Source organism: Oncorhynchus mykiss, chromosome 7, assembly GCF_057628025.1.
Source record: "Oncorhynchus mykiss isolate SJ-2025 chromosome 7, ASM5762802v1, whole genome shotgun sequence".
In the NCBI taxonomy this organism is placed as follows: domain Eukaryota; kingdom Metazoa; phylum Chordata; class Actinopteri; order Salmoniformes; family Salmonidae; genus Oncorhynchus; species Oncorhynchus mykiss.
Window position 1 is genome coordinate 9011594 of NC_143028.1, and position 13033 is coordinate 9024626.

The following is a 13033-nucleotide window of genomic DNA, read 5'->3' on the forward strand; positions in this document are numbered from 1 at the left end:
AAGCCAGTCCTGGGGAGTGATTCTCAAAGCGTCTCGGTGCTGGCAGGGCGTACGTCTGGGGGGTGGGGGGACGCTCATCCTCTGAAGCCAGTCCTGGGGAGTGATTCTCAAAGCGTCTCGGTGCTGGCAGGGCGTACGTCTGGGGGGTGGGGGGACGCTCATCCTCTGAAGCCAGTCCTGGGGAGTGATTCTCAAAGCGTCTCGGTGCTGACAGGGCGTACGTCTGGGGGATGGGGGGACGCTCATCCTCTGAAGCCAGTCCTGGGGAGTGATTCTCAAAGCGTCTCGGTGCTGACAGGGCATACGTCTGGGGGGTGGGGGGACGCTCATCCTCTGAAGCCAGTCCTGGGGAGTGATTCTCAAAGCGTCTCGGTGCTGACAGGGCGTACGTCTGGGGGGTGGGGGGGGGGGGACGCTCATCCTCTGAAGCCAGTCCTGGGGTGTGATTCTCAAAGCGTCTCGGTGCTGGCAGGGCGTACGTCTGGGGAGTGGGGGGACGCTCATCCTCTGGAGCCAGTCCTGGGGATGGATAGATAGAAGAGGAAGAAAGATGGTAGAACTTGGAGTGACAACTTTTCTCGACCTTCACTTTTAGCTGCTTCATTGTCCTGTTTATTAGAGGCGCCCCCACTTTAGTAAAAATGCACAAAGCTGCATTATTCCCTTACAGTGTTGTTGAGAGAATAAATATGCTAATTTAAGCCAAAGAACAAACAAGGTGGTTTACCTAAATTATTCCCTCACAGCTTTTGTATTAGTTCCAAACGCTAAACAGAATCGCTGCAATTAAGCGCAGTGGTCTGACCTGCACACATACATTAATAAATGAGACTCAAACTAGCTCTGCTGCAGCACCAGCTAAGTACCCAGCCAGTGTTTGCATCGCAAACAAATGCCTCCCCACGTTGTGTTTCCTCGCCGCTCCTGATTCACTCTGACAGATCCTCAGCTTTCTGAGCTTTAATTGGGCAGCCTCGGGGTGTGAGGAAGGAGAGAGAGAGAAGAGGAAAGGGAGAGGAGAAGGGAAACAGAAAGGCCTTTAGTGCTGGGTTACACTCTATACGCACTTCTCTTTCTCCGTGGTAATTACAAGCAGGTGCATGTGGAGAAGAAACAGACTGACTATGGTACCGACCGTTGCTTTCTCCCAAGACTGCCTGGGATGCGAGAGAGAGGGAGAGAGAGAGGGAGATAGAGGGAGAGAGAGAGAGAGGGCAGAGAGGCAGAGTGCGAGCAGAGAACTCAGAGGTAGTAGTACACTATTGCTGACAAACAACTCTGGGGGCACCACACCAGACAAATAACCATTAGATATTGTCTTTACCTATAAGCCTTTCTACTCTGGCTCAGGGTCAAACTAAGGTCACAATAGTAAGGGTAAAGAAAGGTCATTGTTTTATTCTGACATGGAATAACAACGTCTAGCAAATTCCTCTGCGTGTCTCTGTTCTAGCTCTACCTTTTATGTGAAGTGATGAGACCCAGAGAGAAGCACAGGGAGGGGGGGAGAGAGTGCATGACCGGCCAGCTTCCCCTGCCGCTCTCCCAGAATGCACCACTGCAAGTACGACCTGGCCACCGCTCACGGTCCGTGGCTCCATCATCTCAGTACCTCCAGCAGCGTCTTGTGTCCTGCTAGCCAGAGCACTTAACTTGACTACACCACGTCTGCTTGTTTTGGTCCAGAATCACACAGAGTACTAATGGAAAAACAACAAGTGGGGCCCAGCAGCCCAGAAACCTCTCATGGACTCTCTCTCCACTCACAGTCCTCTTACAGCTAGCTACTGTGTGTTGACTTCAAAGTCCTGTCTGAATTCAAAACCTTTAAGCCCGCATTGCATGGTCTTCTACAGTGTAGTGTCCGTGAGGCTGATCAGGCAAGGCTCTGCAGCCAGAGAATCATCTTTAGACTCTGCATTAGTGTCACTCTAGTCTGTCACTGCTGTTCCCACAGCAAGTGAAGGGATCCTCTGAGCACGCTGCAATAGTGACGTCAAATCAACTGCAACACAGGCTTTATGAGGACCATCATGTACGATCATAATAACGAGGTAGTATACACACATAGTTACATTGACATTGACATAGTAGACAGCACTAGTCCTTATATTGAATATATGGGAGATTACCTGAAATCATAGAAAACCATTCTAGTGTATACAAGGTAAATAGCACTAACAGGAAGGACTGTAGGGGAAAACACACGATAGAGACGTAAAATAAAAAGTTGCATAAACACGTCACACAGACAAAAGGTTAGGACTGTTGTCAACGGTGTGACAGGGCCAGTATTATTGGTTACTGATTCACAACTGAATAGACCCTTTCTTCCATGTTACTGATCATCACCTTCTCACTGTAACTTCACCGTTTCTCCCCTTGTCTCCCAAGAGTTCTCTCTCTCTCTCAAGTGTATAATGGTCTATCATTCGACTGCGTTCGTTCACAAGGAAACGGGTGAGAAAGCAACGAGCTAGCGGGGCTGTCAGGGAGGAAATATTGTGGTAAAATAAACAGCGAGGCAGGTGTTTTGTCTGAGCGTGTGTCTCTGGCGTTTCTCAACCACAGATGAACAACTCTGCAATTACAGCCAACAATGGCCACGAAGACGCAGGTATAGGTTCATTACCGATCAACAACCTTGAGTCTTTTCTCCACATTTCCATATCGGTCTCTTCTTTCTTTTATTGAATTGTTTGTACTCTCTTCTGGTCCCCACAAGAATAGTTACACACACACACACACACACACACACACACACACACACACACACACACACACACACACACACACACACACACACACACAAGCTAATTTAAGAAGAGGTGGAGGAGGGGAGAGAAAAGAGGCTAATAAAGTGAATGTGTCACAGATGACCCTCAGAGACAGTCGGTGAGGGAGGCTGCACTTCCATTTCGCCGCCCATTAAGTGTCCTGCTGGAGATGGGGGAGAGAGAGAGAGCGAGGCCGGAGCGCAATCACAGACCAGCTGATAACCGTTATCATGACCAGCCCGCCTGCTACCACCACCCCTACCTCTACCGCCGTGCCGACCAGCTGCCGGAAACCCATTTAGGAGGGAAATGAGTTCAATTAAAAATCACTTTTATTTTTACCGTCACCTAATCATTTGAAGGCCATCGGGTTCCAGGGAGACACGGGAGAGGGGGGAGTTGGGTCGGAAAAGAGGAAGACAGCTCAGCCAGTCCTCACTAACACTGTGTGTCTTTAGTCCAGCTAGAGGAGGGAAGATTAGCTTCAGAGGAAGTCACCTAACTGCTACTGCTACTCGCTTTGTGTCTTTCCCTCAGGTACTTACTCGTGTAGTTACTTACGTACTGTAGTCAACAACTCACATACTCGCTCAGTCGTCATAGATCATTGTTTTCTATGAGTTCTATATAGGAAGGAGCCGTCTGTTAATGCTAACAGCTATCCACGTAGCATTTTGACCACCCACCAGGACAATGGGACGGCCAGGGGTTTAATGGCTGTCTGGGGTCAACTCTGTCTTGGCAGGGGCATGATTCTAGTACCAGGAAGCAGTTTGAGGCCTGCTTGGGAAACTAGGATATCAGCGTGGATGGTTCAGATCCCCTTGGGACGCAGTCATTTGTCTTTCTGTTGCCTATTGGGTTGGACACAAGCTGTCTGTCTCGATGGATGGATGGACAGGCAGAATCATTCATTAGAGAGTCTTTATTGACACTATTGACAAAAAAAGGCTACATGTATTCGATATGAGACCTAACAATCACAACTAAAAAACTAAGAAACACATAAAAAAAACATTTTTGAATGAATGGTTATGATGCCTAATCAAGAAACATTGTTCTCTTCTTTGTTTGATATCAAACTGGCACTTTTATTATGAGAGGGTAAAATCCAAACTATGGTAATTTACTGAACAAAACAAAAAAATGACAAGGTTGGAATGACTCATTTTACAATACCCTAATGATTGCTCATATTCCAATTAAGAAACATAGACAAAAACATGGGAACAATTGGCAATAAATACTGGGCCTTCTGCCAGGGGAAAACACCTGCAAATAATTAATAATAACTATTAAGAACAACACACTTAACACAACCTGTAATTTATTAGACTTATCCATCTCAATTCACCTGACTGTTGGGTGGATGTATTGTGATATGGCGGTGATATATTGTGATATGGCAATGATGTATTGTGATATGGCAATGATGTATTGTGATATGGCAATGATGTATTGTGATATGGCAATGATGCATTGTGATATGGCGGTGATGTATTATGTTATGGCACTGATGTATTCAGATATGGTGCTGATGTATTGTGATATGGCGGTGATGTATTCAGATATGGCGCTGATGTATGGTGACATGGCGGCGATGTATTGTGATATGGTGGTGATGTATTGTGATATGGCGGTGATGTATTGTGATATGGCGCTGATGTATTGTGATATGGGGTTGATATATTGTGATATGGCAATGATGTATTGTGATATGGCGGTAATGTATTGTGACATGGCGGTGATGTATTGTGATATGGCGGTAATGTATTGTGATATGGCGGTGATGTATTGTGACATGGCGGTGATGTATTGTGATATGGCGCTGATGTATTGTGACATGGCGGTGATGTATTGTGATATGGTTGTGATGTATTGTGATATGGCGTTGATGTATTGTGATATGGCGCTGATGTATTGTGACATGGCGCTGATGTATTCAGATATGGCGCTGATGTATTGTGATATGGCGGTGATGTATTCAGATATAGTGCTGATGTATTGTGACATGGCGATGATGTATTGTGATATGGCGGTGATGTATTGTGACATGGCACTTATGTATTCAGATATGGCGCTGATGTATTGTGATATGGCGGTGATGTATTCAGATATGGCGCTGATGTATTGTGATATGGCGGTGATGTATTCAGATATGGCGCTGATGTATTGTGACATGGCGGTGATGTATTGTGATATGGCGGTGATGTATTGTGATATGGCGGTGATGTATTGTGTTATGGCGCTGATGTATTGTGATATGGCACTGATGTATTCAGATATGGCGCTGATGTATGGTGACATGGCGGTGATGTATTTTGATATGGCGGTGATGTATTCAGATATAGCGCTGATGTATTGTGACATGGCGATGATGCATTGTGATATGGTGGTGATGTATTGTGATATGGCGGTGATGTATTGTGATATGGTGGTGATGTATTGTGATATGGTGCTGATGTATTGTGATATGGCACTGATGTATTCAGATATGGCGCTGATGTATGGTGACATAGTGGTGATGTATTGTGATATGGCGCTGATGTATTGTGACATGGCGCTGATGTATTGTGATATGGCGCTGATGTATTGTGATATGGGGTTGATATATTGTGATATGGCAATGATGTATTGTGATATGGCGGTAATGTATTGTGACATGGCGGTGATGTATTGTGATATGGCGGTAATGTATTGTGATATGGCGGTGATGTATTGTGACATGGCGGTGATGTATTGTGATATGGCGCTGATGTATTGTGACATCGCGGTGATGTATTGTGATATGGTTGTGATGTATTGTGATATGGCGTTGATGTATTGTGATATGGCGCTGATGTATTGTGACATGGCGCTGATGTATTCAGATATGGCGCTGATGTATTGTGATATGGCGGTGATGTATTCAGATATAGTGCTGATGTATTGTGACATGGCGATGATGTATTGTGATATGGCGGTGATGTATTGTGACATGGCACTTATGTATTCAGATATGGCGCTGATGTATTGTGATATGGCGGTGATGTATTCAGATATGGCGCTGATGTATTGTGATATGGCGGTGATGTATTCAGATATGGCGCTGATGTATTGTGACATGGCGGTGATGTATTGTGATATGGCGGTGATGTATTGTGATATGGCGGTGATGTATTGTGTTATGGAGCTGATGTATTGTGATATGGCACTGATGTATTCAGATATGGCGCTGATGTATGGTGACATGGTGGTGATGTATTTTGATATGGCGGTGATGTATTCAGATATAGCGCTGATGTATTGTGACATGGCGATGATGTATTGTGATATGGTGGTGATGTATTGTGATATGGCGGTGATGTATTGTGATATGGTGGTGATGTATTGTGATATGGTGCTGATGTATTGTGATATGGCACTGATGTATTCAGATATGGCGCTGATGTATGGTGACATAGTGGTGATGTATTGTGATATGGTGGTGATGTATTCAGATATGGCGCTGATGTATTGTGACATGGCGGTGATGTATTGTGATATGGCGGTGATGTATTGTGATATGGCGCTGATGTATTCAGATATGGCGCTGATGTATTGTGACATGGCGGTGATGTATTGTGACATGGCGATGATGTATTGTGATATGGTGGTGATGTATTGTGATATGGCGGTGATGTATTGTGATATGGCGGTAATGTATTGTGATATGGCGGTAATGTCTTGTGATATGGTGCTGATGTATTGTGATATGGCACTGATGTATTCAGATATGGCGCTGATGTATTGTGACATGGCGGTGATGTATTGTGATATGGCGGTGATGTATTGTGATATGGCGCTGATGTATTCAGATATGGCGCTGATGTATTGTGACATGGCGGTGATGTATTGTGATATGGCGGTAATGTATTGTGACATGGCGGTGATGTATTGTGATATGGCGGTAATGTATTGTGATATGGCGGTGATGTATTGTGACATGGCGGTGATGTATTGTGATATGGCGCTGATGTATTGTGACATGGCGGTGATGTATTGTGATATGGTTGTGATGTATTGTGATATGGCGTTGATGTATTGTGATATGGCGCTGATGTATTGTGACATGGCGCTGATGTATTCAGATATGGCGCTGATGTATTGTGATATGGCGGTGATGTATTCAGATATAGTGCTGATGTATTGTGACATGGCGATGATGTATTGTGATATGGCGGTGATGTATTGTGACATGGCACTTATGTATTCAGATATGGCGCTGATGTATTGTGATATGGCGGTGATGTATTCAGATATGGCGCTGATGTATTGTGACATGGCGGTGATGTATTGTGATATGGCGGTGATGTATTGTGATATGGCGGTGATGTATTGTGTTATGGAGCTGATGTATTGTGATATGGCACTGATGTATTCAGATATGGCGCTGATGTATGGTGACATGGCGGTGATGTATTTTGATATGGCGGTGATGTATTCAGATATAGCGCTGATGTATTGTGACATGGCGATGATGTATTGTGATATGGTGGTGATGTATTGTGATATGGCGGTGATGTATTGTGATATGGTGGTGATGTATTGTGATATGGTGCTGATGTATTGTGATATGGCACTGATGTATTCAGATATGGCGCTGATGTATGGTGACATAGTGGTGATGTATTGTGATATGGTGGTGATGTATTCAGATATGGCGCTGATGTATTGTGACATGGCGGTGATGTATTGTGATATGGCGGTGATGTATTGTGATATGGCGCTGATGTATTCAGATATGGCGCTGATGTATTGTGACATGGCGGTGATGTATTGTGACATGGCGATGATGTATTGTGATATGGTGGTGATGTATTGTGATATGGCGGTGATGTATTGTGATATGGCGGTAATGTATTGTGATATGGCGGTAATGTCTTGTGATATGGTGCTGATGTATTGTGATATGGCACTGATGTATTCAGATATGGCGCTGATGTATTGTGACATGGCGGTGATGTATTGTGATATGGCGGTGATGTATTGTGATATGGCGCTGATGTATTCAGATATGGCGCTGATGTATTGTGACATGGCGGTGATGTATTGTGATATGGTTGTGATGTATTGTGATATGGCGTTGATGTATTCAGATATGGCACTGATGTGTGGTGACATGGCGGTGATGTATTTTGATATGGCGGTGATGTATTCAGATATAGCGCTGATGTATTGTGACATGGCGATGATGTATTGTGATATGGTGGTGATGTATTGTGATATGGCGGTGATGTATTGTGATATGGCGGTAATGTATTGTGATATGGCGGTAATGTATTGTGATATGGTGCTGATGTATTGTGACATGGCACTGATGTATTCAGATATGGCGCTGATGTATGGTGACATGGTGGTGATGTATTGTGATATTGTGGTGATGTATTCAGATATGGCGCTGATGTATTGTGACATGGCGGTGATGTATTGTGATATGGCGGTGATGTATTGTGATATGGCGCTGATGTATTCAGATATGGCGCTGATGTATTGTGACATGGCGGTGATGTATTGTGATATGGTTGTGATGTATTGTGATATGGCGGTGATGTATTGTGATATGGCGCTGATGTATTGTGATATGGCGGTGATGTATTGTGATATGGCGGTGATGTATTGTGATATGGCGGTGATGTATTCAGATATGGTGCTGATGTATTGTGATATGGGGGTGATGTATTGTGTTATGCTGGTGATGTATTGTAATATGGCGCTGATGTATTGTGATATGGCGCTGATGTATTGTGATATGGTGCTGGTGTATTGTGATATGGCGAAGATGTATTGTGATATGGTGGTAATGTATTTTGATATGGTTGTGATGTATTGTGACATGGCGGTGATGTATTGTTATATGGTGGTGATGTATTGTGATATGGCGCTGATGTATTGTGATATGGTGGTGATGTATTGCGATATGGCGCTGATGTATTGTGATATGGCGGTGATGTATTGTGATATGGCGGTGATGTATTGTGGTATGGCGCTGGTGTATTGTGATATGGCGGTGATGTATTGTGATATGGCGGTGATGTATTGTGATATGGTGGTGATGTATTGTGATATGGGGTTGATATATTGTGATATGGCAATGATGTATTGTGATATGGCGGTAATGTATTGTGATATGGCGGTGATGTATTCAGATATGGCGCTGATGTATTGTGACATGGCGCTGATGTATTGTGATATGGTGTTGGTGTATTGTGATATGGCGAAGATGTATTGTGATATGGTAGTAATGTATTTTGATATGGTTGTGATGTATTGTGACATGGCGGTGATGTATTGTGATATGGTGGTGATGTATTGTGATTTGGCGCTGATGTATTGTGATATGGTGGTGATGTATTGCGATATGGCGCTGATGTATTGTGATATGGCGGTGATGTATTGTGGTATGGCGCTGGTGTATTGTTATATGGCGGTGATGTATTGTGATATGGCGGTGATGTATTGTGATATGGTGGTGATGTAATGTGATATGGGGTTGATATATTGTGATATGGCAATGATGTATTGTGATATGGCGGTAATGTATTGTGATATGGCGGTGATGTATTCAGATATGGCGCTGATGTATTGTGACATGGTGGTGATGTATTGTGATATGGGGGTGATGTATTGTGATATGGCGCTGATGTATTGTAATATGGCGCTGATGTATTGTGATATGGCGCTGATGTATTGTGATATGGTGCTGGTGTATTGGAATATGGCGAAGATGTATTGTGATATGGTGGTAATGTATTTTGATATGGTTGTGATGTATTGTGACATGGCAGTGATGTATTGTGTTATGCTGGTGATGTATTGTGATATGGTGCTGGTGTATTGTGATATGGCGAAGATGTATTGTGATATGGTGGTAATGTATTTTGATATGGTTGTGATGTATTGTGACATGGCGGTGATGTATTGTGATATGGTGGTGATGTATTGTGATATGGCGCTGATGTATTGTGATATGGTGGTGATGTATTGTGATATGGCGCTGATGTATTGTGATATGGCGGTGATGTATTGTGATATGGTGGTGATGTATTGTGATATGGGGGTGATGTATTGTATTATGCTGGTGATGTATTGTAATATGGCGCTGATGTATTGTGATATGGCGCTGATGTATTGTGATATGGTGCTGGTGTTTTGTGATATGGCGAAGATGAATTGTGATATGGTGGTAATGTATTTTGATATGGTTGTGATGTATTGTGACATGGCAGTGATGTATTGTTATATGGCGGTGATGTATTGTGATATGGCGGTGATGTATTGTGATATGGTGGTGATGTATTGTGATATGGGGTTGATATATTGTGATATGGCAATGATGTATTGTGATATGGTGGTAATGTATTTTGATATGGTTGTGATGTATTGTGACATGGCGGTGATGTATTGTGATATGGTTGTGATGTATTGTGATATGGCGGTGATGTATTGTGATATGGCGCTGATGTATTGTGATATGGCGGTGATGTATTGTGATATGGCGGTGATGTATTGTGATATGGCGGTGATGTATTCAGATATGGTGCTGATGTATTGTGATATGGGGGTGATGTATTGTGTTATGCTGGTGATGTATTGTAATATGGCGCTGATGTATTGTGATATGGCGCTGATGTATTGTGATATGGTGCTGGTGTATTGTGATATGGCGAAGATGTATTGTGATATGGTGGTAATGTATTTTGATATGGTTGTGATGTATTGTGACATGGCGGTGATGTATTGTGATATGGTGGTGATGTATTGTGATATGGCGCTGATGTATTGTGATATGGTGGTGATGTATTGCGATATGGCGCTGATGTATTGTGATATGGCGGTAATGTATTGTGATATGGCGGTGATGTATTGTGGTATGGCGCTGGTGTATTGTGATATGGCGGTGATGTATTGTGATATGGCGGTGATGTATTGTGATATGGTGCTGGTGTTTTGTGATATGGCGAAGATGAATTGTGATATGGTGGTAATGTATTTTGATATGGTTGTGATGTATTGTGACATGGCAGTGATGTATTGTTATATGGCGGTGATGTATTGTGATATGGCGGTGATGTATTGTGATATGGTGGTGATGTATTGTGATATGGGGTTGATATATTGTGATATGGCAATGATGTATTGTGATATGGTGGTAATGTATTTTGATATGGTTGTGATGTATTGTGACATGGCGGTGATGTATTGTGATATGGTTGTGATGTATTGTGATATGGCGGTGATGTATTGTGATATGGCGCTGATGTATTGTGATATGGCGGTGATGTATTGTGATATGGCGGTGATGTATTGTGATATGGCGGTGATGTATTCAGATATGGTGCTGATGTATTGTGATATGGGGGTGATGTATTGTGTTATGCTGGTGATGTATTGTAATATGGCGCTGATGTATTGTGATATGGCGCTGATGTATTGTGATATGGTGCTGGTGTATTGTGATATGGCGAAGATGTATTGTGATATGGTGGTAATGTATTTTGATATGGTTGTGATGTATTGTGACATGGCGGTGATGTATTGTGATATGGTGGTGATGTATTGTGATATGGCGGTGATGTATTGTGGTATGGCGCTGGTGTATTGTGATATGGCGGTGATGTATTGTGATATGGCGGTGATGTATTGTGATATGGTGGTGATGTATTGTGATATGGGGTTGATATATTGTGATATGGCGCTGATGTATTGTGATATGGCGGTGATGTATTGTGGTATGGCGCTGGTGTATTGTAATATGGCGGTGATGTATTGTGATATGGCGGTGATGTATTGTGATATGGTGGTGATGTAATGTGATATGGGGTTGATATATTGTGATATGGCAATGATGTATTGTGATATGGCGGTAATGTATTGTGATATGGCGGTGATGTATTCAGATATGGCGTTGATGTATTGTGACATGGTGGTGATGTATTGTGATATGGGGGTGATGTATTGTGATATGGCGCTGATGTATTGTAATATGGCGCTGATGTATTGTGATATGGCGCTGATGTATTGTGATATGGTGCTGGTGTATTGGAATATGGCGAAGATGTATTGTGATATGGTGGTAATGTATTTTGATATGGTTGTGATGTATTGTGACATGGCAGTGATGTATTGTGTTATGCTGGTGATGTATTGTGATATGGTGCTGGTGTATTGTGATATGGCGAAGATGTATTGTGATATGGTGGTAATGTATTTTGATATGGTTGTGATGTATTGTGACATGGCGGTGATGTATTGTGATATGGTGGTGATGTATTGTGATATGGCGCTGATGTATTGTGATATGGTGGTGATGTATTGTGATATGGCGCTGATGTATTGTGATATGGCGGTGATGTATTGTGATATGGTGGTGATGTATTGTGATATGGGGGTGATGTATTGTGTTATGCTGGTGATGTATTGTGATATGGGGTTGATATATTGTGATATGGCAATGATGTATTGTGATATGGTGGTAATGTATTTTGATATGGTTGTGATGTATTGTGACATGGCGGTGATGTATTGTGATATGGTGGTGATGTATTGTGATATGGCGCTGATGTATTGTGATATGGCGGTGATGTATTGTGATATGGCGCTGGTGTATTGTGATATGGCGGTGATGTATTGTTATATGGCGGTGATCTATTGTGATATGGCAATGATGTATTGTGATATGTCGGTGATGTATTGTGATATGGCGGTGATGTATTCAGATAGGGCGGTGATGTATTGTGATATGGCGGTGATATATTGTGATATGGTGGTGATTTATTGTGATATGGCGCTGATGTATTGTGATATGGTGGTGATGTATTGCGATAGGGCGCTGATGTATTGTGATATGGCGCTGATGTATTGTGATATGGCGGTGGTGTATTGTGGTATGGCGCTGGTGTATTGTGATATGGCGGTGATGTATTGTGATATGGCGGTGATGTATTCAGATATGGCGCTGATGTATTGTGATATGGTGCTGGTGTATTGGAATATGGCGAAGATGTATTGTGATATGGTAGTAATGTATTGTGATATGGTGGTAATGTATTTTGATATGGTTGTGATGTATTGTGACATGGCGGTGATGTATTGTGATATGGTGGTGATGTATTGTGATATGGGGGTGATGTATTGTAATATGGCGCTGATGTATTGTGATATGGCGCTGATGTATTGTGATATGGTGCTGGTGTTTTGGAATATGGCGAAGATGTATTGTGATATGGTAGTAATGT